This window comes from Anabrus simplex, chromosome 2 (assembly GCF_040414725.1).
Source record: "Anabrus simplex isolate iqAnaSimp1 chromosome 2, ASM4041472v1, whole genome shotgun sequence".
NCBI lineage: Eukaryota > Metazoa > Arthropoda > Insecta > Orthoptera > Tettigoniidae > Anabrus > Anabrus simplex.
In genome coordinates, this window is record NC_090266.1 from 1207541385 (window position 1) to 1207569291 (window position 27907).

The following is a 27907-nucleotide window of genomic DNA, read 5'->3' on the forward strand; positions in this document are numbered from 1 at the left end:
CCGAACATTCAAAGAATTTTTTCAGCTTCCCTGAGCATAAGGTATTGCTGTTGAGGAAGTATTTTATAAATCTTTTGCACATTACGGAATTGTAGAATGATCTCGTTGAGCCAGTTGTTGATATCAGCTCAAGCTGGTAACATCCTAAGCAGAAATAGATGAAGGTGTGATATATTAATCGAAGTCAGTCTCGTCCCTTTCCATTTCTTGAAACCTCTTTGAAAGCGGACCGACTAACAGTGCTGCTACTGAAGTCGGAGGAGTGCAATTTGGCCAGGCCCGTTCTAGGGGTTAGGGACGTATTCGGCAATCAGGCAACTAAATATGTATTTGAGAAATTCATCTAATCACATTTTAAATGTATAAGTGAGTGTAAATATCACGAGAAATTTTGTAAAAGAATCCCAGGATCGTTTATCAGTATCTGTCCTGCATATTCAATGATAGTGACAGAACCCATCCTCAGTTCTATCATGGAACATAGTTTTGCCCTCAGGACTGCGGTGGCAGAAGATTATTCGAGGTGTCAATGTCCCTCGGTTATCTGTACATTCAACAGAGCCTACGATTAAGATAGATAAATACACTTCCTACACTTTTGTTACAGATTCAACGTCACTAATATGACACTTTTGAAATTTCTTACTCCGACGCGTCAGGTTCGATTCCCAGTCAATATCAGGGATTTTGACCTTGATCTGAGGGCTGGCTCGAGGTCCACTTAGGCTACGTGAGAACATTGATGATATACTCAGATATAGCAAGCCAAAAATAAGGGCCAAAATGATTTGTTACGCTGACACGATTCACCTCGTAATTTGCAGGCCTTCGGGCTGAGCAGCCGTCACTTTGTAGGCCTATTCCCATAAGGGATAGAGCGTCATTGGATGATGATGATGATGATTATTATTATTATTATTATTATTATTATTATTATTGTTATTATTATTCAAACTAAATATATCATTCATAAATTATTTAGCTTAGTAAACTTCAAGTGTAATTTTTACGAGATGAAATTCCCTTCAGAGATAATTACTCATCGTTAGCAAATTGCATTTGTGAACAGACAGTCTCACTGAGACATCATCATGCATAAATTTCAACGTATAATACGAATGAATAAATGTGTAGTGAATTAGAATCGCGATGCTACTATTTCCATTGTTGCATAAAGCGAGAACATACAAGATTACTTCACCCATACTTTATAACGAAGCAGTGTCCCCTACAGCTAGATTCCCATCCTATCTTATTGATTCACTTTGTTCCTTTATTGATGTTGCGGAAGTTATTTTAACTTTTTCTCCTTCAATTTCGTTCCGGCTGAGGTAAAGTAATGTTGTGGCTCACTGTAGGGCAACAAACAATGATACGTGTTCACTTCACTCCAGAATCTTCTGCAGGGCAGAGACAGCAAGTCTGCAAAGAAGAGCTTTTATCTGGACAAAGTATTACTCCTTCACAAAGTTTAAAATTTCTCTTTTCTGCTTGACCTTTGTCGTCGTATTTAGATATGCTTAGGACAACTAAAGAAAACACGTTGAAAAAAGTTGTAGCAGGAGAACAATAAAAAGAACAGTAAGAGTCAATGTAGCCCTAAGCAGGCAGTGATCAAGACACTAACCACCAACGGGTCCCTGAGTGATGAGTCCGTTGAATAAAATTGTATGTTGTGTGTACATATGTATAGTCCACATGAACTTACTAACGTGCAGACATTTCGAGTAATTAACTGGAAAAAGGCAAAATAATCAGGTGTTATCTGAGTAATGGCATTGTTCCGCCTGGCTCTTTTGCTGAGTATTCAACGTTGTTATATTGAGTAAAGAGGGTCTCGGGTTCGATTCCCAATCGGGCCAGCGATTTTAATTTCATGTGGTTTATTCCTCCGCCGCGGAAACCTCGTGTTTGTGTATGTCATAACACACAACTAATCTGTACAAAGTTCAGCACAGTAACGAGAAATAGTGAACAATTCCTCCAGATAACGTTGGCGTCAGGTAAGACATCCAGCCGTAAAACTGGTCCAAATCCACATATAGTGCCAATTCAGGAAAATTTGTAGGAATACCAAGAAAAAGAAAAAAATAATTATATGGATAGGAAGAACAGAACTATCCCGATGAAATTTGTTTCGCTTAAATTTAAGAGTGCTTGATTTAAGAAAGAGGTTCGCAAAGTGTTTTGTGTAGAGCATAGTGTCGTATGGAGCTGAAACATGGACATTAAGAAAGAAAGAAAGAAACAAAGTATTTGAAAGTTTTGAAATATGGTTGTGGAGAAGAATGGAAAAAAGTGAAGTGGACAGAAAAATCAGAAACGATGAAATGCTAAGTAGGAGAGAGGAGACATCTGAAGAAAACGATATGGAAGAGGAAAATATCTGGTTGGGTCACATAGTACGTAGAAATTGTCTTCAACAGAGGATGGTGGAGGGAAAAATAGATGGAAGAAGAGGAAGAGGAAGAAGGAGGTTTTGGAATGTTAACAGATGTCACACAAGGGAGAAGCTATGAACAACTTAAGCAAGATGCTCAGGACAGAGAATCATGGAAGCTGTCCAGCTGATACCTGTCTCAAGACAGATTCACAGAAGAAGAACTTAATATAATTTCGTACGTGTAGGTTACTGTTATTTGCCCCCAGTGGCGACCTATATTTCTATTTATCTATAAACGGAAACTTCACTAGCGATATTACTCTTCATAATTGGATACTTGTAAAATTGTAGCAAGTATGCTTTCGCACTCATTTTAACATAGTGAATCCTATTAAATTCAGAAATATTCCTTCACCTTGTAGACTTGTAGTTATTACTAAAGAATAGAAATTCAACACGAGAGAAGTTTGTGGGAAAAGCTACACCTACGAAGTCGTTTTCCCAACAACAGCAATACCAACAGAATTTATGAGGAAACTGTGAGCTATAATATTGTAATAATTACTATTATATTCAACCTCACTGTTTTATCGCTTCATATACCCTTATGTTTCCTTATTATTGATTGGACTTTAGCCCACAACCTCCCGCTCCGCGGCAAATTGGCCATCTCATCTACACAGTTAAAGTATTATTATCGTTGCTGACTGGTGTTATAATCTAAGGAATCAAGATACGATAGGATACATTTTTAAATGGTGCGTACTTTACTGAAATCAGCTAATGCAGGACGATACGGTATCCCTCCATGTGATATTTATCTGGTACACGTTCTGTATTATAATCCTCCGTACAGTCTTTACTAAACGTCTAAGTGTACTTGTGTTTTAATGGTATATTCAGGGCTATATTGTCACGAAGTCCACCTTCTCCAGAATTGCATCTATGATGGAAAAATTTGAAATGAAGATTAACGCCTCGAAGACCAAATACATGATCATCTCACTGTTTCCAAAGATTCTGTGGAGGGCAATAGTTGATAACACAATCGAACAAGTTAAAAATTCACGTAGTTATGCAAGAAAATAAATGTGGATGGTAGGTGAGAAGCGAATACTTGTACCTTCTGACTCAAGAGTAGTGGTGATACGTGAGCTCTTAAGGGACTACACCGGGGAGAGCTGCGCTAGGGTAACCGAGGCAAGATAGCCGCTATACATTGGTTATATGAGACTAAATGTAAGGAGCTGCACCAGGGGCTAATGGTGATATGTTGATTTTATAGGCCTAAATTTTGGAGAGCTCTATCAGTGGTTCACAATTAGTTACTTATGATCTATTTTCTTTATTGGCCTAAATTTCGGGAACTGAGGCAAGGGCTACTAGGCAAGATGAAATGGCGTATGGCTTTAGTGCCGGGGGTGTCCGAGGAAAAGTTCGGCTCGACATTTGCAGGTCCTTCGATATGACGCCCGGAGGCGACCCGCGCGTCGTGATGAGGATGAAATGGTGATGAAGACGACAAATATATCCAGCCCCCGTTCCAGGGAAATTAACCAGTTATGGCTAAAATTACCGCCCCTGCCGGAATCGAACACAGGATCCCTGTGACGAAAGGCCAGCACGCTAATCATTTAGCCAAGGAGCCGAACATTAGGCAAGATGGCCCTTGTACACTACTTTTATGAAGCTAATTCTAGAGAGCTACTTTACTGGCTCACAACTTATAACTTATGACCTATTACTTTTATTAGCCTGACATTTGGGAGCTGATGCAAGGGCTACTAGGCAAGCTGGCTGCTGTAGGTTGGTTATATGAGACTAATTTAAATGAGCCGGACTATGGGGTAATGCGTATTAGGCTAATTCGGTGGCTTTATCCTTCTAACTGGCTGCCCTTCTCCATTTTTGGGGTGTTGTAATAACAATGGTATTTTTATTTATTTGCAGGTGGGACGATTGTGGAATACTGTTGTAAGAAGCGACTAAAAGGGGCCCCAGGATCTCTTTCGAGCGTGGATTGGCGGCTATAGGACCTATAGCTGAGTCTATCATTATTATTTATACTTGCATACAGAATTAAGCTCTGCATTTTGGAACCAAAATTCTTGAAATAATAATAATTCTAATCTAACAGGTCAAGGCTCAAACCCCGAAAAGTTCACACACAGTAATATTTATTATTATTATGCAAAAACTGGAGCTGACACGTTACCTTACTTGCTCGCCACAGACCAAGTGATCTTTGTATGTAATCTTACGCTAGATGAGATCTGCAGTGTCAACTCAGAAATGATACTCTTAGATAAGAGTGTAAGAATGCACACCTGTAGTGTTCACTTGCTCCCTGCTCTTGTATTTTTTCATAGCTTTGCAAAACATAATACTCACGGTAATAAAAAATTGCGTGTGGCCTCCCAAGGTGCCTAGTGCAGGTCTTTTGTGTTGACGGTGTATAAGGCGACCTGCGCGTCTATGAGGATGGGGTCTACATGTAATGAATTGTTATAATCAAGACAGCATACACACTCTGACCCTGAGCTACCGGAAATAACCAATGAAGGTTAAAATATCTGACCCTGCCATGAATCGAACCCACGACCCCGTCGACCAAAGGCCAGCAAGCTAACATTTAGCCATGGAGCCGGACATACTCAAGACAAGAGTGTGTGACTGCTAACACAATAACCTCCTTAAGAGTAAGACATGCTGCCGCTAGCTCTCACTAGCAACGAATGTAATGCATCATTCTGCCGTCTACTTAGGAATCGATATTTTTAGCATCGAGTACTTACATGTATGTACAATTGTTTGATAACCTATCTTAATGTACAGTTAGAGATTGAAGCAAGAGCTAGGGTTTAAAACGCCGTACTATCCAGGCATTTAGCTGAAGGGAGTACGGAGAAACCGTGGAAGACAGCCATACTTAGCGATAGGCCTATATATTCTGCATACATGAAGTTCGCACGCGCTAGATATTAACTTTGTTTATATATAATAATGTTCATTACAGAATCCTAGAAAAGCATACCAAGCTATCTGTAACTTTAAAAATACTGTATATCCTTGGAATAAAAAGCTGTAAAAAAGAACAGTGACATAAAATATGTTAAATAACACTCCGTTTCTAGAGTTTAAGAATATTGTAGGGTAAAAACATTTCTTAAATTAAAAATTCAATATCTCCTTGACTAATTGTCCCAGAAATTTATTTATTTCTTTTTATTTTTTTTTTGCTATTGGCTTCACGTCGCACCGGTACAGATAGGTCTTATGGCGACGATGGGACAAGAAATGGCTAGGACTGGGAAGGAAGCGGCCGTGGCCTTAATTAAAACTGATTTCTAGCTTGAAATTTATCAAAAGTTATCCTTTAACGGTGATATACAACAACTCACCCCTGACTGTTTCTCTTCAAAGTTTTGGGGTAAAATGACTTTTAACGTTAAAAATCTTCAGATGATACTTTAAATGACTTTTTGAGTAAAAGATAGGTTGGGATGAAAACAACCCTTAACTTAACAATTTACCAATAGTCCTTGAAAGAATTCGCTGGCGCAGGAAGTACAAAGTTCATTGATTCGTACTTAGCTCAGAGCTCTTACTTACGGTGATACCTATTTCTAAATACGGTACAAACATCTACCTTCTGAGTCTGAAAATGGTCTATCTGAGAATTATGCTTCTTGAAAACCGCACGGTCAGCAGCCTTAATGGTTGATCTCAGAATGAAAGACAGAAGTGTCGTCAAAAACATACCAGCATATCAGTCTATATATAGACGTAATCAGAGTAGCTGAGGTAACAAGGCGCCATCCTTTCCAGTTTTTAAATCTGCGTTGTTATCAGCCCAAAAGCTGGTCTTACAATGGCAGAGGAGGGTGATATTAAAACCTACCAGCATATCAAGTCTGTTTATGCTAACAGGCTGAATAGCTCAGGCGGCACAGTGCTAGCCTTTGGAGTCTTAAAAATTGCGCGTTTTTTAGACAAAGTTAATGTTGAAACAGAGCAGCATATTTATTCTATGTACTGTAGACTAACTTAGGCTTAATAGCTCAGGAGGCAAACCGTTGGCGTTTTTCAGTTTTGAAAACAGTACGGTCATCAGCATAAAAGCTGATCTAAGAATGGCAGACGGAGGTGACCTTGGAATTTAGCAGCATATCTAGTCTATGTAGACTTAGGCTGAGTAGCTCAGGCGAGTATTCTTACGATAATTGGAAATTCAGCTCACTCTCTGTTGACTTCATAAGTTTGTTTAAAATAACACATGAAGCACTTCTGTTTACGAAGGAAATGGATGTGTGCAGGCAGCCATGTTGTCACAGCTTTATTGAATCTGGCAGCAACTGAGCGAGTTGGCCCTGCGGTAGGTTGGCGCATATGTGGGCTTGCATTTGGTAGATAGTGGGTTCGAATCCCACCGTCGGCAGCCCTGAAGATATGTTTTCCATTTCCGGACTAGGCAAATGCTGGTGCATTACATTAATCAAGGCCATGGCTGCTGATTTCCATAGCCTAGCCATTTCCCATCCTTGCATAGCCGAAAGCGTTCCATGTGTCTGTGCAATTAGCAAAAATACCCGAAGGGAAATGGACAAAACAATTAAATATCTATCAAGATGAACGCCACAATGGGGTCGTGGCCTTGCGCATGTCAGAAAAAAAATGTTTGTTTGACACAGTTGTTAACTTGGGGCATATTCTCCACATATCAAACTAAACTGTGATACTAATTCTGCAGTACACAAACGGTTTCTTAGCTAAACGTCGCATATATCCAAGAACCATTAATGCGATCTCGAGAAACCCTAAAAAATTTAGCGCATTCCTACAACTTACAGACATGGACTTAAGCTTTCGGACAATCATTAAGAGACAACCAAAGTTTTTATTAGGTGGAACTCGCAGCTCAAATAAACATAAATACATATCTTATACACGTAAAAATAAATTATCACTTGAAGGTATGGTCACTATAATGATACAAATTTAAAGTTCTTCAAACAAAAATAATGTTTTCTTCTCTCAATACGAGATTTAAGCAGGACAAAAGTATTCGTACACTCACTTGACATGAATCTTCTTGAACGGGAAACAACGGTGAATTCAGTTCCTCGGTCGTTGATGTGTCTACCTCGTCTGTGAATCAATTCTCTCAGTCTCTTGCTCATACTGTGCACCAAATTTCCGGTTATCTCTTCTCCATTATTATGCCATTCTTTCAGAACCAATTCTTTTAGCTGAGATTTGCTAGAGATGTTGTCTTTTCGTACTCATCTTGCAAGTTCACTCCAAAGGTGCTCAATAGGATTGGGATTGGGATTGGGGGACTGTGCGGGGGTTTTCAGAGTATGGGGTGTATTATAAAGCATGCATAGTCGAACAATCTCTCCAAATTTGTCCATAGTTCCCTCAGTGAAAACTAATTCCCAGACACCAGACACGGCCATACACCACCAGACCACAAGGCGACCTCCACCATGCTTCACAGTAGCTTGAAGATTATGGGATACCGGGCGAGTTGGCCGTGCGGATAGGGGCGCACAGCTGTGAGCTTGTATCCGGGAGATAGTGGGTTCGAACCCCACTGTCGGCAGCCCTGAATGTGGTTTCCCGTGGCTTCCCCTTTTCACAGCAGGCAAATGCTGGGGCTGTACCTTAATTAAGGCCACGGCCGCTTCCTTCCCATTCCTAGGTCCCTCCTATCCCATCGTCGTCATAAGACCTATCTGTATCAGTGCGACGTAAGGCAAATAGCAAAAAAAATCTGGATGTCAAGAGCAGTATTGGGCCTCCTCCAAACCAAAACACGGCCATCGTTATGGAACAGGTTGAATTTACTTTCGTCCGAGAAGAACAACCTTGTTCCAGAAAGGGAGGTCATTCCCTGCATAATCTTTTGTTAACTCTAATCTGCTCTTCTGGTTCTTCTTGCTTATGGATAGCTTCCTTCATGATCATTTTCATCACATACAAGTATTCCTGGTGGTTATCTTTTATAGGTGACCTAATATTTATTTGTTTATTAGCAGGTTTGTTTTTTTCCAATCGATTAATCATACTCTGAAAAATCGAACGGCTTCTCCTAACGAAGTTTGCAGTTTCCGAATGCGATATCCCTTCACTATTTAATGAGACAATCAGCCGCCTCATTTCCACTGCACATTCCTTTCCTTTTCGACCCATTTCAACCACTAGTCACTCAGTACAGCTCGTGTAACATGCAGTCAGAGCCTGAAAGAGACTGAATTTGGTATACAACAAGTTTTCCCGTTGTTTTCGTTGTTGACAGCCAATTGTACGAATACTTCTGTCCGGACATATATGGGTATTACAACGTAAACGTTTCTCGTTTCCTCACAAGAATACAACCTTGCTCTTGTGACTGATCTGTGGTAATACGAGAAATCTCGTACATGTTACCCACGGAATATTAATCGAGGCATAAGACATTTACTGTAACATGTTTCACTGTACGAATACTTACATCCATGTCCGTATTTATTTACAGGATTACACGTTTTCACGGGGCATAACCTTTCTCGCCACAGAATCGACCGATTCGTCCCAACGTAAATGCAGGTGCGTTATTCCTGTAGTCCGGCTCGTCCCTGCCTAATTCTCGCCGCGTTAATCCTATAGCCCAACTCTTCCCGGGTGTGCAAGAAGAGGTGAAACCAGATCATGACAACATATTCCCTTCCGCTTTGTGGAGATTTGGAACTGCGCAACCATTTTTCAGGTTCGTTAGTTTAAAAATGTTGTCTCTATTGATTAATATAATGTCAATTTTATAAAAAAATGCCATCAGATAATGAAATAACAGACTATAAAATAGATAATTAAAGTCACAAGGTCGCATCTTAACTGTAATTATGCTTCATTTTTCGCACAAATTACAGAAAGGAAAAGTCGAATTTCTATTATACTTCGCCAGATGCTTTCCTTTTAAATTCAACTTATTTCTGATGGGAAGCGGTTGTTTAAAAGGAACACTGATGCTGTTACTCTAAGTATATTATGATTGGAAGTCAAGGAGAGCTATTATGGAAGTGGTTAAGGAAGGCAGTGTAAGGTGTTGGCAAGGTATGAATGAAAGGACTTGCTTGTGATTTATGAGTATTGAACACAACCTTGGTTACAGAGATAACACTCAAATAAATTGCAAACATAATAGTTAATAAGCAAATCGGCGCAATATACCATGCATAATAGTTATCTGTACTAGTACAGATCAGTGCACCACTGTATGATGTGACTAACCTAACACGTTGAATGTAATAGCATTAGTCTGTAATAAATCTGCTTATACTGTAACAAGGAACGACTTGAGCTATACTGATATCCTAGCGACTGACTGCCCACGAAACACAGCCAGCGTGGGAGCGGTCTGTTATTAATCAAGGGAAACTGAGAGTGACCATCACCCAGTGTGAGCTAGGCTCACCTGCAGACGAAGATCTAAGATAACTCGCTGCAGTTTGCCTCCATCTCAGCAGATGCTTTTGCTCCATGAGGTATAATACGATTCATCGAAACAGTAGTTGAGTCAATGATTTTCTATATTTTATAGACTGCACTGTAGATTGCATAGAAGAATAATTCTATGCAAAACGACGTTAATGTATTTGCATGAGGAATTTAGATAACATTCTTGTATATTTGCCCACTAAAAAAGTAGCCATATATCATAAACTCTTCCGGTCCACAGAATGGACTGCCAAATGTGCCCCAGTTGGAATGTGAACTAATGTTGAGTCGCTGTACTAAGCCCGACTGCAACGTCATCGTAAACGAAGTTTCAAATCTGAATAAAGAATGAGCAGAACATAAAAATAATTACGTCTTTTATTGCTATATTCTATATCCTGAAATCAGAACTTTAAATATCTTCACAATTCTTCGAACCATACTTCTGTCACAGTAACAATGAAATAGCGTATGGCTCTTAGTGCCGGGAGCGTTCGAGCACAATTTTGGCTCGTCAGGTGCAGGTCTTTTGATTTGACTCCCGTAGGCAACCTGCGCGTCGTGATGGGGATGAAATGATGACGAAGACGACACATACATTCAGCCCCCGTGCCAGCGAAATTAACCAATGATGGTTAAAATTCCCGACCCCGCCAGGAATTGAACCCGATACCCCTATGACCAAAGGCCAGCACGCTAACCATGGAGCCGGACTCTGTCACAGTTACCGTGTTATTCAGGTTTCGTTCCACTGGATGATTCTGTTCAGAGAAAATATTAACTTATATTTTCTTGTTACACAATAGGATATTTACCCTCGGTCGTGTTCCAATATCTGCTCATGAAATTCTTGCTACAGCGGGGATAGATAAATGTAACGAATTCTTGACATAACTCTGGCAAACATCAATCTTGTCACCGAATGCTAGATTATGATATTAATTGCCTACTATTGAGTTAGATTCAAGAACTAAAATACATCGTCTAGATCACTGTTTAATTCGTGCTCCGTGAGACTTTGGAATTAGCAGCAAATCCGATATGAATATTCCGTATTCACCCTGGGATGTAACGTCTAAAGTTTAGCTTGACTGGAAGTATGTTAGAGAGAGGGAAGGTCCTTTATATTCAGTCTACTTTCCCGGCTGGACGGTGATGTACCTTACGTACAGTTCGCTGACATTTCAAATATATTGCAGTATCCTTTATCCTTATGTACCCCAACAGGATCCGAGGTAATCAGCCCCCTAGAAGCAGATATATGACGATTACGTAGAATTAACTATACAAATATCGATAGTTCGAAAGTTATTTAAAACAATTTATATGAGATTTTTGCAAAATTAAATGAATTTCACGCTCGAAAAGCCTATTTTTTTACACGTACAGTATATGGATATATCAACATATTGGTTTTTTCCATAATTCTGTATCGTTTTTTTGTGTAAGGTAAAACACGGTACTTGGTAATATGAAATCATGATCAACTACTATATACAGACTTACATGGTAACAACCGGTTTCCACTTCAGTACCACCCATCACTCACTCATGTTATCATGCTGTGGACAAGCTTCTGTAACAACGATAGGCATGCAACAATGTTCGGATGTATTAATTGATCATTCATTGCAAATCATGCCTTCGGTAGATCACGTTACATTTAAAAACACACTAATGTATTTTAATATGTAAATATCTCTTTACGAAAAAATGAATGTTACGATTTTATGATGTCGTTGTTGGTCATCCTACCAGGTTTCATTGCAATCGGTCTGATCCAATCCAAAGAGTTCCCTTGTGAGTCGAGGTCGTACCCGCCACCTTAGCTCAAAGAACCAGAGGTATAAAGTCTGAGTCACTCAAACCGATTGATGTACTGTATATTTGGAGAGACAACGCTTAAGGACCAATAACTCAGTAATAAATATTTATGGAAATCTTTAGTTCCCAAATAATTTCTATCACAGTAATCCATTTAGTCGAAGAGTTTAGAATTGTTAATATTATTAAATGGAAGAACTTAGAGCACACTCAGTATAATAAAATATAATTCATTGACTTTTGACTCAACAAGAAAATATGAGAGAAATCTGTGTGTTCCGAGATTTGATCTAAGAAATGAAGGTAACAATCAACTCGAAGAACTAAGCTCAAGGAAGTTAAGAGAAATGCCGAGCCATCAGCTACTTCAGAGAATCATACATCATCTCCTGTATAAGGGTTTTGGGACTTTTCATCGGAACCAGAGTAACCATATCAAAATTCATAGTTGAGTTTTTCAAAAGTGTGGATATTCCCAAAAATCTGTACTGTGATTTAGCCATCTTGGCCATTAAAAGCTCCGTCCAAATTGTTAAAAATCACCTCTATAGTACTGCATACCGGTACGTGAAGAATTTATGCAGCCTGACGTTGTAGAATGTACAAGTAAATAACATTTCTGTGCGATAGTGCTGACTGAACCTTGACTTTTCCATAGGTAAACCTAGCGCTGCCGCTCCAGAAAGAAGGATGTTGGCTGAGAAGAGTAGTTGATAAGGTTCTCGTTCACTGTTCTGATATTGTGTGACCGAATTTCCGGAGCAGTGGATGGTGTTCAAAAATGCTTAAATGTTAACAGTCCGTGGCAGTTAATTTATTTTCACGTCAAGCTTTTTTTTTCAAGGTGAAATTCCCACACGTTCACGTGTCTGAAGACAGCTAGATATTAACGAGGCATTAAAAAGAGAATATCTTTGCTAGTTGCTTTACGTCGCACCGACTCAGGTAAGTCTTATGGCGACGATGGGATAGGAGTGGGAAGGAATCGACCGTGGCTTTAATGAAGGTACAGCCGCAGCATTTGCCTGGTGTGAAAATGGGAAACCACGGAAAACCATCTTCAGGGCTGCCGACAGTTGGGAAAAAGAGATTATTATTATTATTATTATTATTATTATTATTATTATTATTATTATTATTATTATTATTATTATTATTATTATTATTATTACGGAGTATAGTGGATGTGCAGAGGTGAAAGAAGGTGCGGGGGTGAACAGGTCTCAAAATACGAAATTAAAGTTAAGATAAAATTTAACAAGGTTATATTTTCTTTTCAAGATTAAGAAATAACAAATAGAACAGGTACTCACTAGCCGAAACACAATTCGGAAATGTACAATTACAGTGATTACAGGATTTGGGCTCCGAGAGCCAGACACACAATTCTTGAGCTATAAGCCCAACCTTACGATATATAGAATTCAACAAAGGGGCAGAAGACCCCTATCATGCCCAGGAGCACTTGCTCCCAATTACACAGTAAAGCCTCCTCGAGGCGCGCAGAAAACAAAATTTTAGAAAGAGCAACCTGCTCTTAAGTTCGAGCCTATCAAAGGCCACACCAAACTCCACTTTCAAGTTGTCCTCCAAGGACATGAAAACAGGGGTAAAAATACCCAACCTACTGAGGCCTATTAAGTAAAGAAACAGGTCAATTACATGGCCTCTAAAATACCAACTTGAGAGGAGGCGTTCTTGCACTCCTAATACACTTTATATAAAGCCTACTTGGCACTAGGCCGTTACTGCAAGGGCTAATCCCATACTAAAGAGGTGACTTATAGAAGAAGACAATTTACATTAAGGAAGAAACAGTTGAGAAAATAAGTTCACCTCAACGCAATATGAGTGGGAGCTCGAGAGGGTTAAGCACTCTCTATCCCAATATGTAGTTTAAAAGATAGAATTGATACTAGGTGTCTTTACATTTTAGGGGAAAAGTTACATGGTAGAAGGCTTCGGACCTGCCCCGAGAGTTAAACTGCTGAGCTAGCAAGAAAATAAGTTATTAAACGGCCATTACCTGGTGGCTGAACTGCTGCCCGAAGAAAGAGGCGCTTCCCGCCCCCTGCTACGTACTTTACACACTGATAGATGTTACTGAAGTGGCCCGGAGACCCGAAAATCAGCAGTTTATATACCCTCGTGGAAATTTCGAGGCGTTTCAGGAATGAGAACACCCTCCAACAAGAATTTTATTGGCTAACCACGAAAACCCCTACACAAGATGAAGAAGAAACACATTATTGGTGGAAAATTAATTACAGAAATTCCCTATTGGTTAAATTCAAAACTGGCGGAAAGAAAGGGTTAATATTGCCAACTTAAACAATAACTGAAAGAAATTTAACAAAGAACAAACTTATGAACACAAAATTTCTCCAAAAATATAGGTCTTTCACTTCGCACTAGGGTGCACAATTGTAGTTCTTCAGTAGTGCCATCTGGAAGAGAATGTCCACACTTCTTACTACGGGCAAAACAAAAATACATCGAAAACGACCCTGTTCAGAAACTTCAAAATTTACAAGTAGGGACATCTTCTGAGAAACTTGAAAATTAACACAGTAGATAAAGTTCAGACTTCCTCCAGTAGAGGAGTTTCAACTGGCGCAAAGTTTGAATTAGCGGCGTGGAGGTGTACCACCCGGTACAATTATTATTATTATTATTATTATTAATATTAAATGTGGCTATGTTCAACTTGTTATGTACAGAATATTTAATACTTAGATTTGTTTTACTGTCGATACTCGATAATGAATACGTCATTATATTGAGAAAACCTCTCAGCCGTGAAAACGAATTTTCGTGAATTCTATGATCTTAGAACTTCATTTCGTGCGGAAGAATGGAGAAATCCTCATTGTACTCCGAGGTATCAGTGTGTTACGATTACCTGCGTTTTGATCCTCCTTTAGCTCACGACGACCAGAATTCGTCTAGGTAAATTGTCACAAGTTCCTGGGAGTGTTATTCAGGCATTCTACCTCATGCAGGCATTATGACGGCATAAGGAACATGAAAATAGACGAATATTTGGGCTTAAATTACAGCCGATAGGAGCTCAGTAGGATGAAGGTCTGGGGAATCGGCCACCCACTGCAGTAAGGAACGAAATCATTACCAATTTCTTGAAGGCATTTCATAGTGCTTATGTTTTCGTGCATCGGTAAATTATCATTTCAGGAATAACCATGCACATGATGAAAACTTACACAACTATTTGACACTGCCTGGTAAGAAATGACATTCCAACAGCAACTAAATTCTGTATTTCCACCAGAGAAGTGCAGTCGGCTCCTTAGACAAAGTAAGACTTTTTAAAACTGTAAGCGACCCAGTGTTAGTAACGCAACGTTGCTCTCACCTAGAACGATTACTGTTCGAATTTCCAGTTGGTAGTCGTTGTATGGTAAATTATTCGGTTAATTACTGATCATCGATGTTGTATTCTGAAGTTACATTCTGTTTATTTAGTACATTTCAGCTTCCCTTTCTGTTCCCTGCAATGAGAGGCAGTGTTTGGACGTTCTCTAAACTGTGTGACTTTAAACCTGAAAGCTTGCTTTTATTATCTTAGAGCGGTTAAAGTACTTTCGACTGCTTCTCTTTGTCACTCAAACTTCTGTTTGTGCACACAATTGTATTCGTACAGGTCGTCGTTCAACCTTTTTGGAAAGATACGGTGAGGCTGAAATAAATATCGTCAAATATTTAGACGTATGCTATGATCTCCTTTATCCTAGAGAGTGTAAATTTCAAGGAGAGTGTAGTGCAAAGAGTTTCGGCGATGGATAAAAGAAAACGCGTAGATGAAGAGTGGATAATGGCAAAGCATGGTATAATGTAGGCTCCGGCTTAAAAGCTTGGAGGAAAGTCGAACGGTGGCAGAAGGTTTTGGATAACGCAGGATATATTTGATTCGATCAATGAGCGAAGGAAATATGAGAACTGATGAGGGAAAGAAAAGTATAGGCGACTGAACAATGAGGTAGACAGAAGGTGTAAAGCGACGAAAGAGAAATGGTTGAAAGGGCACTGTAATGCCATTGAAGATCACATAACTCTAAGCTATGTAGATACTGATGGCAGTGAAGTGAGAGAGACTTTTGGAGAAAGAAAACACAGGAGTAGCAACAAAAAAGAGCTCAGATGGGAAACCACTCTTGTGGAAGGAAGAAAAGGCAGGAAGATGGAAGGAATTGGACGTAAACTTGATGAACAGGTGCTGGAAAGAGAAGAGATGGTGGACGAAGACGACAGAGGAGACCCAATTCTTAAAGTAGAATGTAATAGAACTACGAAGGATACGCTACGGAGTGCCACCACGTATTTGCATTTTCGGTAGTACGTTCGTAATACTACTGAAAGCCGACGCAAGGGAAGGGGTGCTGTCCTTTAGTTTTTGGAAACTCGCGTACGTCGCAAAAAAAAGGATGTGGAATTAATTACTGACTACAGATGTACTGGTGGCATTGAAATAAACATAACTGTCCCGGCAATTTCCCTTAATCTGTAAATATGATCAAGAGGGCCTTATATACCGTATGCCTGCTAAATTTATGAAGGATGTACCGGCAATTATTCTCATACTTAAGAAAGTAGGAGTCGACAATTTCGATGATTACCGCACCGTTTGTCTTCTATGCCATGCATGTAAAAATTGACAGTGAAACTGAAATACAAATTGACAACGAACTATGGGAAAACCACTTGGGTTTCGAAGGAATGTAGTAATTCGTGAGGAAATCCCAACCTTCCTGTTGATATTAGAATATCGAATATCGAATAAGGAAAAACTAGTCCACATTTTTGACCTTTGCAGATTTAGGAAAAAGCTTTTGGTAATAGAGGCTGGCTTAGCTTTTTAACATTCGTACGAGGATTGGAATGTAATTTTAATTGTTTATCGTATGACTTGATGACTGCTGACTTCATAACCTTGTACGCACTGTACATGCGTATACGCTAAGGAGTGTCACCACGTATATGCATTTTCGGTAGTACGTTCGTAATACTACTAAAAGCCGACGCAAGGGAAGGGGTACTGTCCTTTATTTTTTGGAAACTCGCGTACGTCTCAAATAAAACCACATAGGCTGGGGATTCACGTAGCCTTCTTTTAGTTAATAGGAGAGTTTGACTGACTTTTGGCACCACGGAGACATTCATAATTCATATGCCAATTCTTCCAAACCAACGGCTTGTTTCTCCACACATTTACAGTATATTACTTTAAGCGGCACTGGAACAATTTCCTCCTCATTGGCATACTTTTCCCAACCAACCACTGCTTCATGGTTTCTTGAGCAAATGACAGATGTGCACAATACTCGTGTCTTAAGCATAAATAAATATAACTATTGTTCATTGGCAATTCATATTACAAATTTATCAGATATCGTCCCTCATCATTTCTATTAATTTTGGACCAGAATGCCTATTTCGCAAGGAAATAGTTCTTCTAAACAAGACAAGTGAGCATCGAGATACTGCCATTGGTTGAATGTTAGCCAAAGGGAAATTTATACTGGAGTAACCCTTGGAATTCATGGAGAAACGAGCGGTAATATTTATACCATGTCCGATACGCCATTGATAATGGATTTAGTGTGTACAGTGTCTCCAAAAGCTACTCGTCTCACTACACTATTCAATGTAAGATTATTTGATGAAAATAAAACGGAGGTTCGAACAGGGTGGTACGAATTTGTAATATTTATAAATCATAGTATTCGGAAAGAAAACAAAAACTGCACCTTCTCCTAAGTTCATTGATTAAATGAATGCAACCAAAATAGCACTTCTTAATGTGACCTCCAACAAGTATTCATGTGTACAATCTTCCTGCTATACCAACACCGATTTTGGAATTTAGTACTATGCACGACCATAGTTTGGTTTAATAAACTCTGCCTGTCTTCTTGGCATCGACTTTATCGTATTTTCTATTGTGTTTCTTAGAAATATCCGCCAATCTGCCAACAAATATGCATTTCAATCATTCATGTTGGAAATGATTTTTCATGTGCTTCGTCCCAGCACATCCTATACGTGCTCGATCGGATTGGTGTCCGGTGACTTGGGTGGGTTCTGCATATAACGTGGAGTGTTCAACAGGAGCAACATCCTGGTATTATAAGCAGTGTGCTTTAGGTCTTTGCCCTGAATAAATATGTAGTCCCAAGTCACACGAATATCTTCCACATTACCGACAAAATGGTCCTTATGAATCTGAATATAATCATATTGGTCCATGATGCCTTCAGTAGGACATACCTCCTCAAAACTTGCACTTGCGTATCCGCAAACGTGTACCGAACCCCTTTTATTATTGAGAATGGCAGTCAATCTCCTTTCTTCTCTCTCAATTTTTTTCTGTCCTCATTGTCACTGTCCCATCAAACTTGAAAATTTTCAATTTATTTTCGTCCGTGAAGACTTCACTTTCCCTAAACTCAAAGTCCTTATTTATATTGTATACAGTTAAAAAAATTTAGGGAACATCTTTGTAACGTCTGGTATGTGAACGGTAATTTGGTAGATGGGGTTCCAATGGCCATACAGCATACCTTGAGACCTTAGCTACTCAGTGTATGTCAAATCGAAGTTCAAATCCATCCGTAGGCGTAGCCATGAATAAAACTGTCAGGTGATCCCTCAAAAGAAAATCAATAGCGGTGCGTCCGTGTATCGTATTGAGGTACACAGACAAGTACGGTCATCTGAGCACGTTGTACGTAAACCAGCATATCCCATGGGACATCACAAAGGCCGTCACTTGGATACAGGAAGGATGGATTTTTCGTCGTGTTGCTGTGGATCTCAATGTCTCTCCGTCAGTTATTCAACGCTTGTGGAATCGCTACAGTGAGACAGGGTAGTTCACAAGGAGGGTTGGACAAGTTCGTGGACGCATGACAACATCACAGGATGAACGATATCTGATAATCTGTGCGTTGCGGCGTCGTTCAGCAACTGCTGGATAACTGCAACCAGACTTCAGGAGGGTAACTGGAGTCTCGTTGTCTGACCAGACAGTAAGGAACAGGTTAAGAGAAGTGTCCTTACGACCCAGACGTCCTGTTCGAGTGTGCCGTTTAACGCAGCAACATCGCGCAGCTCGCCTTCTGTTTGCCCGTACCCACGTCAACTGGCAACTTCGCCAATGGAGACCTGTCTTTCCCCTGACGCAGCGTGATGGACGTCAACGTTAATGGAGACGCCGTGGTGAGCAGGATATGCCAAATGTTCTCCAGGAAGGCGTTCGATTCGGACAAGGTTCTGTGATGGTGTGGAATGGCATCAGTATTGACGGCCGTAAGGATCTTTTCGTCGTCCGTGTTAATCTTACCACTGTGGGGTACATCGAACAGATACTGCTACAGCCTGTGTTGGGTGTTGCATACATTGTTGGCCCTGAATTCGTACTCATGCACGACAATGCCAGGGCTCATGTAGCGCGCATCATCAGAGCTGTCTTACGAGAACTGGACTTTCAAGAGGTGGAATGGCCATCAGTAAGTCCCGACCTTAATCCCATCGAGCATGTGTGGGATAGGCTTGACAGAAGTATTAGTGGGCGGCCGTTTCCAACGCAGACCCTCCAAGACCTCGAAAAGGCTCTCATTGAAGAATGGGACCTGATATTGCAACGTGACCTCCGTCGACTTATACGGAGGATGCCACGTAGGCGCCAAGTTGTGATAAATGCTCATGGAGGACATACACCATCCTGAAGCTCTCCAACTGTGATAAAATTCCACCCTGGAGGACTGTTATCACTTTGTTTTCGCCCCTATATGGACATTTCCGTTTGTGTTCTGAAAATAAACGCGAATCCGTCGATGTTCTTTTGTATATTTCAACGGTCAAGAATAAAGATTTAGTTGGTAATATACCTGGGTGTGATGTATTGTTTTGTGGAACATGGCATACGTTTAAAATCACGTTCCCCTAATTTTTTGAACTGTGTATTTTGTGTAAGTTTCTTCCTTCAATTCACTTTTTACCCGAGCAAGTCGCATTAAGGTAAGCGATGCTTTCATTGCGTCTTGTTATCAACCAGACGTTTTCTCATTAAAGCCCAGTGTCATTTTCTGAAGTCAACGCCTTAATTTTCTTTCATCAAGTTCTCTCTTAAACAATATATCACATAATTATCTGGTGCTATTTTTGCTAGAAATACGTTTGCTTATCACTAATGAGCACTGAATTCGCCGTTTATATATCGTGTACTACTCTGGCTCCTTTACAATATCCTGATTCGCCTGATATATTTACAGCAGAAAAATGCATATACTATAATTAACAATTTCCTCTTTTAAATAATCTTACCAATACTTTCGTAATAAGCAAAATAACTAATGCCTCCTCTCGTGAGTAGTAATGAGGCCTCAAAACAATGTCAGTTTTGTATAATCTTATTCTTGTCCATAACTTTCTGAAGCTAGTGATTTATGCGATTGACTAACTGTTCACAACATATTAGTTGTGGACTGTTATTTATAGGAAATTGAAGAGTTCTTCACGGTTTCACCTCCGTGTTTTCAAGAAGTAATATTATTGCACGAACATTCTGTAATTCGTCCGGCATTTTGCTGAATGGTCAGCTTCAACGCCTTTGGTTCAGAGGGTTCCGGGTTCGATTCCTGGTCGGTTCTGGGATTTCAGTCCTGACTAATGGATTCTGGGGATACGGTGTTTGAGTTTGTGCTAGCCCTTTCCTCACCATTATCACAAAACGCATTACACTACTAATCACCACAAAAACTGCAATAGTGGAATCATCCCTCCATATAGGGTTGAAGACAGGAAGATCATACAAATTCAAATGTGGGCCAAGTCCACAAGTTCGATACACTTCGCACCCGCAACCCAACCAGGGTGTATGAAAAGTGGTAGAAGAAGGAGAATTTGAAGCAGAAGTAGATGATATACATGCAGTAGCATAACTAAGAGTTACTTCTACAAAACACAGAATTTATTCAAATTCGTTCTATTTTAGAATTATCAGTGTTGAAATACAGAACCAGAATGAGAAAATCTTAAATATTTACGATATAATGGAGAAAATATCAGGCTCAAACTATAATATCACTGCGTGCATTTGACACATTTTGTGGTGGACTTTGAATGTTCACCATTTACATTTCGTCCACAATTGAGACACACTGTCTTCTGCATTCTTCCTATCTTATGATCACATAGGAAGCATCGCTTCTTCATTGCGGCTGTTGACATCAATGAAACTGAACTTTGAATGTCATTCGCAATACATTTAATGCAATGCATTGTAGATTTACGGAGTCCTAACTTCGGACGTCTGCTGACATGGGGTTCTATCAAATTGTCCGCTATCTCAGTAAGAAATACCTGACATATACATTTCTTTTTCTTGATATTCCTGGTGGGATTTTTCTCCAAGAGAAGTACATATGCTCCAAATCCACACACATAAATGCAATTCGTGAACAATGCGAGAAGCCCCCTTCGGGTCTTTCGCTTGCACGTGTATGTATGTGACATCTGATCAAGCGAGTCCACGCCCCCTTTAGCCTCTTTATAGTAAAGAATTATGTCCGGCTTTTCATCCTCTTCAGTAACGACATCTACTGTGTGATACAATGTTGAAAGAAGTACAACGGATTTTCCTTTCTTGGACACATATAATACCAAAGAATAATTTTTAGCGAATCCAAACACGGAACCTTTTTCCTCCCGGATCTTATTTGGCAAAAATTCTTTAGGTATGATGGCCTTGTTCTGCTTAACGGTACCCACAATTGTTAGAACATTATGTAGTAAATTATCGGCCAAATCCACTGATGTAAAAAAATATCTTTTGTAATATTCCTGTGATTTCCAAAAGAGTCTGAATTAATTTGTGTGACAACATTGAAACCAGCATTTGTACTTCTCTTGTCCCCTTCTTTTCCGAAGTATGGCAATGCTCTCAATGGATAGAAATGTTTAGATTCACAAATCCAAAAGAAATTAATTCCGTATTTATCCGGCTTTGAGCTCATATATTGCCGAAATTCACAACGTCTTCTGAAAGGAACTAACTGTTCATCCACTGTAGGATTCTTGCCTGGAAGGTAATATTTTCCAAGATTTTGATTTATGGCCTCCCATATGTCCCTAAAATCAGAAATTGTGTCCTTATTTCTTCTTCCACTTCTTGTACACTCGCCATAAAAACGCAAAATCATCAAAAGTTCCTCATATCTCTGACGACTCGTTGTTGCACGAAACACTGGTGGTCCATACTTTTGCTCCATAGTATTCTGATGTTAGGTTGCTTTACAAATTAGCTGCAGTGATGAGTAGTCCAACGCTCTCAGTTCAACACTGTCATATTTTCGCAGCATTTTTATTTCCGTTTTCACTGTAAATACGCTCAGCTTCTGTGTTGGTGTGAAGGACAATATTTTCAAGTATGTCTGATGTAAGGTATAAGTCAAAAGTGTCTATAGGAGATTCAATTGTTTTCAAAGGTGGCAACTCGACAACTTTAGTCTAAAATTTGAGGATGTTATGCTTCCTTACCTTGCTTTGTTCTGGAGGGTGGGGTGGACATTCCAAACAAAACCATTTTTTCCATATACACACTGTCTGTTGGTTTAAGTGTACCACCAGTATCAATAAGATCAGTATCATTAACTTCACTCACATCGTTTATTTCACTCACTACACTGACATGATCCTCCTCCTCACTGCCATTTTCATCACTTTCTGTTATATAGTCTGATTCATCTTCACTGAAAACACCCTCATTCGAATTATCCTCACTATCTAAAATCACACCGATTTCAGATTCTGTCAGCTTCCTTTTATTCATTTTGAATGAACGGTTACTTGTAAGAGCCAGTTATTACTTGGGCACTGTTACAATAGAAACTAGCACATTGTCGCAACTGAACAGAATACTTGCCGATATATTCTAGATGGGCCAGAAAACACTTGCGAGTCCATTAGGCTTAGCCTGGGTGTCAGCGTGACAGTGCGAAAATAAAGCGCTTAATAATGAAGAATGACTAATAAAATGAAGAACGAAGCCGTTATATTGTAAAATCATGGTATCCATGAGCAAAAATAGAAGAATAAGTTCCTGCAAAGGAAAGGAATTCTTAAACAATACAAAATATGACGAGGTGAGTCTGAGAGACAACCGTTACGAGTTCTGTGGTTAAGAAACATTAAAAATAGTCGGCAATCAACGAATTGTGTCACTCCTTAATTTGTCTCTATTTACTGTAAATTCCACAACCTCGGAATATTTATATTATTCTCCACTTCTTCTTCCGCTTCTTTCTTCACCTTAGAAGGGTCGGGGGTGCGTAATATGCCACTGAAATGAACTTCGCCCTCTGTCATGGCTGGATGCCCTTCCTACCGCCAAACTTATGTCGAGGGATCCACTCGCTATTGTCTATTTCTGTGGCGGTTGTTAGTGAGATGCCAGTCTCTATGTTAAGAATATTGTATTGGGTCAAACACAAATAGCCAGTCGCCGAGTGAGGAGAATTAACCAGAAGTAGCTTAAATCCCACGCCCAGCCAGCAGTCAAACGCGGGACCCACTAAACTGAATGCCTAATCACTTCTAAGCAGCTGGACTTGCATGATTCCCTCCATAGTCCGAAATAAAATGGAGATTGTTCGACATAATGACATAAATCATGCGAAATACCTTGTAAGCAATTTGACTATGAATACTCCAATGAGGACTGCTTATAGATAAATAAAGGAATATATTACAGATTATTTCACGTATACAACAACAACTTAAGATTTTAAAATTTGAAAATGGGTTTGCATTCTTGCAAATCCTTCCTCGAAGTAGAATATTTCTTAACGTGTAATTTTCCCGGTGAGTTACTTGATACTTATTAACATGTCCGTACACTGCGATAGTTCCCTTTTGCCGTCTGTTAACATGGCGAAACAGATAATAAATCTCACATTTAACAGACCATAGTCATTTTAATAGGCACAATTAGACAACCACAGATTGCTGTGATGCGTAACACCGTGGCATGTCCAAAGCAGCAGAACGCTACTCAATGCATGCCCGCAGGGATTTGAGAATGTGTGATCATCTCCACCAGCACAACAGTGGTCTCTCTGCTGATACCGCTAATAGGTTAGTTTGGAGTGTAGTGAAATATACATCAATATTATATACATTTATTACTACTTCCCTAATCTAAACATGTCTTTGTGCGAAGTTCTATTACGTTCAATCATTCCCGGAATCCCATGTTCTAGATTCAAATCCTAACGCTATATTAGGGGCATATCCGTTTCAGGCAATGGATGGTGGAAGACGAGGTGATTTTTAAGGCACACACTAAACTAGCTCTACCTTTAACTAAGGAGAGAAGCAAATATCTGTCTATTTATTTAACCTGAAGATTTTCGAGATTTTGCTTGACAGCACTGGTTACGAAATGCAAAAACTGGTACACAGTTTTCTTTATAACAATTCTTATGTATGTATAACTCTAAAATTGGAAGCAAAATAAAATCTGGTAACCTCCATAAATAACCACACTGTAGTCCATAACTTCATGAGACAGTTTGACATTTGACGAAGCTGTGCGTTTAAGTTCACTTCATTATTTATCCCTGCTAATGGTTTAATGACGCACCTAGTGTGACAGGACTTCTAGGGACAAAGGGTAGGAAAGTTAGGTACGTATGAACTCCCAATCCTGAAGAGGAGATTTTGAACACAAGTATTGAGAATCTTGATACCGAACGTGAAACTGTTTTTCCAATGCGATGACCTGTAATTAAGTTAATTTTCACCATCAAACATCAACAAAATGTTGAGGGATATTGTCTATATTTTAAGAAGAGATATGGATACGTAAACTAATTAACACAAGAAGCTATCGAATTAATCCTCTAGAGCTAGATCCTCTAGGAACCCACAACATATACAGTACACAGTAAAATATCATGTATCTCTATTAATTAGGGATCACTGCTGCACAGTTCAATGAATGGCAGGATTAATTAAGATAACACAATTATATGATACAAATTGAAAACAGGTGTACTGACTTTTAAAGTAATACAAATGTTGAGTCAATGGGAAAGAAATATACAGAATGCACAGGAAGATTCAGAATGAACGTGACAGCGCTCAGTATTGTGTGCAGGAAGGCCTTCATAGAAACAGGAACCTCCAAGTCAAAGTAAGTACAAAACATCACCTCCACAGAATGTTAAGATCAAATGTATTATAAGATATTGATGACGTCATTCCCGAGAATGCTTATGAAAATTATTGCAGTCATAACTTAAATTACTATTGTAAATATACCAGGCCCTATACGTACATCGGAAATAAGACAAATTGCGTTGGGCTTAGTGGCAGAGGTAGTGGCGCTGGCCTTCTGATCCAAACTTGGCAGGTACGATCCTGGCTCAGTCCGGCGATATTTGAAGGTGCTGAAATACGTCAGCCGCGTGTCGGTAGATTTTCTGGCAAGTATACCAACTCCTTAGGAACTAAATTCCGGAACCTCGGCGTCTCCGCAAAACGGCAACGTAGTTAGTGGGACGTAAAACCAATTACATCATTGAAACAAATTGTAAGTTAATTTCAAATTACGTAGCTAGCAAAACGTGAAGAGCATCTTCAAGTGAAACAGTGTGTCACAATTAAAATCTTAAAAGGTTTTCCAATTTAATAAGTCAAGGTGGAATGAATCTACAGTTCACTTCTGACACATGCAAACGTGAATACTAGAATCGTCTAAAGTGTTAGCCTGGACAATTTCAAAACTTATATTAATTTCTGTGGACAACCTTAAAGCTGAACGTGGCGGCGTCCAGGCGTATTACTACGTACATCACACGGAAGAACATGGAAAAGTATCATAGTACTTCTCAGAAAACACAAGAGTTTGTGCAGTAAGTGAACATATTTCGGAAAGAGGGGAGAGAAAACGAGAAAAATATTGCAAACAGTGACTGAAATGTCCTCAAAGTGAAGACTACCTCGCAGAGAAGAGGAAACTTTACCTGGTATGCTGCGTTCTGGGCATAGTTCTCTATCAGATACGCAGTTGATGTGTATCAGATTGGCTAACAAGCAGTATATCTGTTTTTAAGAAGCGTAAGGCGCTCTTGGTTGAAATGTTTCAAATAAACTTTAAGAAATGTGTCCACGAAACATTCAGGAAGAAACGAATAAAAATGGAAAAGTGGTGAAAGGTCAGAAAGGATCTTTTTCTAATTTCTTCCGTACGGGAACATGTAGTTGAGAAGAGCCAGTTGCTTTGCGATCAGTCCATAAAGATAGTATTTTTATATGAAAGTTCAATGAACAAAAATATTACGTTGATGATATCGCCATATAAAACAACAAATTATTGCGAAACTCTTCATGGGTGTATCGTTAGGTAGTGTAATATGTCTATTAAAACGTTCGTTTATTGTGAAAGAATGCAATGTGATAAACCACGTGTACATTCCCATGATCGCCATTTCATCATCAGACTTCACTCTGTGATACACAATCACGCTCCTACATCCGAGTACAAACCGATGTTATAGTATGCTTGGGAGAAGGTAGGTTGTGATAATTTATTACCGGTAGTACAATAATACAACAGTTTGGGAATGTAATTTGTGTGTTTTTGGATGTCGGATTGCTTGAATGTAGAAGTGAGTTTGAATGTGAAAAGGTTGCTTTTTGTCACATGCGCATTTTGTTCACTTCCACTTTGCTTCGACCACTTCATTGAAATCTCATAGTTGCACATTAAAAAATGAATAGCTTTTGAACACTATAAGATCGGTATAAAAAGTTCGTTGTTCAGGAATATCTATTATCTTAAGGCGGCGTTTCGCAATACTGTTCATGGGAATATATCAATATAGTCAGTATACTGAGATAGTTTGTTTCTGGTCCTATTATATCGTTACTTTATTCTTTTGCGAAGATGAAGTTCCCCCTCATAGACCTTGGATGGGTTATCATTCAAATGTCCCTTGTGGTAAGACGCAAAGATTTGCATGTGAACAACTATTTTGTGGATGAGCGTTTGTATTATAAGCATTTTTTGTTGGTAGAGTTCACTTCACCTTGTACATTGTTCGCATGATAGTATTAGTATTAGTTTCTACTTAGCCTTCCAAGTTCTATTTTCCCTTTCGTTAGTTCTAAATTTGGGATTGTGAAGTTCTATTTCTGTTTTCCTTTTCGCTATGATAATGCAATACTTCTTATTATGGCAGCCCTGTGGTGATTGTTGTAAAGATGTCGATTGTGGGATCCCTTGGCTTGCCTGATTTATGCGTATTGACATTTTCTGATTCGATCAAAATAATCTGTGGGAGTACTTCACTACTTAATTCTCCGAAATTCCCTCTCGGCACCCTTAGGCTTTCAATAATATCTAATGGTGGAATGGTCGGACTTCATCCATCCTCCGGACTGAATACCCGACACATACGAATTCACCTATGCATTTCTATGAGCATACACCATCTGTAGAACATTTAAAGTCTGCCTATCTTTCTGGTGATTCGCATTGCTATTAGACGCTTTCTACTCACATGAAACTGCTGGAAGAATAACTGTGGGAAAACACTTTTTTATATGACTCTGTGTCTGTTGGTTCGTTCGCTTACAAGAAGAAAACTAGTGGAGAAATGTCAACCAAACTTTATATTCGTAATACATCAACACATGGATAATGCGTAAGTACATATAATTTCAACTTACTGGCGCATGTAACAAGGAACTTCAGAATGATCCGTTTATATTCGGTTTACGAACAGTAATACCAACACCAATAAATGAAATAGTTGACCATAATCTTGAAACAATATTTCAATGAAAATGTTTTAAGTAATGTTCAAAGCAACTTTTGTTTCGTGCAATAACTCGTTTATGTAATCACAGTTCCATGGGACATGTATGTAAGTGCCAAGTCGATCATTATAAATTAGATGTTGTTCTATTCAGCGCAATTTCCTTTACTGCACCTGTAATCAGCTAATTTTTGGTGATATGGGTTTGGTTCCTGCACGTCCGGAACTCTTTGGTTGGTCAGCGTACTGACATTTGATTCAAACAGCGTCGGGTTAGACTTCCAGCCGGGCCGGAGATTTAAACGGCGTCTGGTTAATTCATCTAGCTTGGAGGCTGGGTGCTTGTGTTCGTCTTAATACGTATTTTCATATAACATAT